The 1,814-nt window shown below is 38.4% G+C and overlaps 1 protein-coding gene across 2 annotated transcripts in view; it reads left to right on the top strand.

Annotated features, from left to right (window-relative positions):
- LOC138704888 (uncharacterized) overlaps positions 1–1,814 on the top strand; it is a 149,110-nt gene that overhangs the window by 70,156 nt on the left and 77,140 nt on the right. The window lies entirely within an intron of this gene.

Genomic DNA, 1,814 nt, shown 5'->3' with positions numbered 1-1,814 from the left:
AAATAACACTCTGACGTGTAGGGACGTGAAAAATGATACCTTCAACGTGAAAAAAATATATATACAAAACAATATATTTTGCCTTTTACAGAATTATTATTAAAAAATGAAATTGAAACCAAAGATTATAGATCAAACAAATAATCTGTGATTTAAACGAATGTTAGCTTAAAATTCTCCAGTTGGCTACGCTAATATTGTAAATAACCTATCTGGGCAAATATAACAATAGAAATTCAAATTCAAATATGCTGTTACCTACAGGAGAAACAAATTAATATTTCGTAAACTTATTTACCGAGTAGGGTGATCGACGCGCTATCGTCTCGGACACGCGTTCGAGACGTTTGGATTCAAATTCCGAGACTGGAGGGAGGGTGTTTTCCCCACTTAGCAAATTCCACATTGGAATTTACTTTCCATCTACCCCGAACGTTCTGTCCGTTGTCTATTATATATATCGTAAGTGCCGTCTGCGATATTCCTAGCATTCGGTAGCTACCCCGCCAAAAGTAATTTGACCCTTAAATCGGAGTGAGGGGTGCCACGTTTCTGCAGGGGTAGCCAGAGGGGTGTAATACATCTATTACTGCATTCCTCTTAGGTTTTAATTGGATAGCTGTACATCTACCATTTCGTTCCTTTCCTTTCCTTACGCAGGCCCGTGACCAGCTAAGTTCGGAATGGTGGTTGATAATCGCCTGGGGTAGCCGTGGGAGGTTGGCCTCTGTGTACCCGAAGTATTACTGGGGTGGAAATAAATACCTGTAAGGGGCCCGGCCTTGGATGGCTTCAGTCACTCGACCGGGGTTGGATGCTCCTGGTGCGACACAGATGCGGTAGGTCACCAGGCTGCACACACACACACACACACACACACACACACACACAGAATGAACCAGCCAGGGCTAGACTCCTAACTGCAGTTACAACGGTTCGTTTAAATCATTGTTGTCTACAGAAACAAGGATGTATTTTCTAAAATGTTAATATATACCGAAATAGCATCAATTCCAATATGTAAATTTTTACGTTTTTCCAAAACCGAAATTTAAAATTCCATAATTTATTTAGGTGTAAATATTTTCAAAAACCCTTGCTTGTTTTTAATTTTCATATCTTCCTCTACAGCATATGTAAAACAGATTTATTTTTCTTCATGTTAAGTTCCAAAAAGTGGGGTTCAAATTTGGGTAAATTTTTTAATTTTATTTTTTTCTCGGGACCTGCTCAACCTACACAGCTGAAATTTTATATGGTACATTTTACTTTCCCTAAAAATTATATTGCATTTGGTTCAATAGGAAAAAAGTTATGAAAATTGCCTGAGTGTCCCCGTAAGTCTGAGAAGAAAGAATGTAATTTGTAGCCAGGGCAAACGGACCATTGTTAGTTATGAAGCGTGATAAGATGACATGCAGCTGCGTCACCACTCACAACATAATCTGTGCTCGAAATGGATCGGATTGACCAGAATGGTATTCTGGTTCTTGAATGTCAAGACCCTTTCTGTTCTGTCCACAGCATAACATTGTGTTCCATTTCGTAAGAAATGACTATTTGTTCGTTTCAGATCGTTTTTATTTCGTATTATATTTCGATACACTTTTCAATTAAGTGTGAATTAAATTGTTAAAAATACTGACAGACAGGGGCGATTTCTCAGGCCATGCTATGCTTGCTGCGCAAGCCCAATATTTTCGTAGAATGTGTATTTCTCAAACTGGCGTTACGTACATTAAAATTTATTTTGATTTTTGGAATACTGTATAGGCATAATACCATCCGCAGGTTGCACACCGCAAGTATCGCAA

Source organism: Periplaneta americana, chromosome 8 (genome assembly GCF_040183065.1).
Source record: "Periplaneta americana isolate PAMFEO1 chromosome 8, P.americana_PAMFEO1_priV1, whole genome shotgun sequence".
In the NCBI taxonomy this organism is placed as follows: domain Eukaryota; kingdom Metazoa; phylum Arthropoda; class Insecta; order Blattodea; family Blattidae; genus Periplaneta; species Periplaneta americana.
This window is presented reverse-complemented; position numbering and strand designations above follow the sequence as displayed.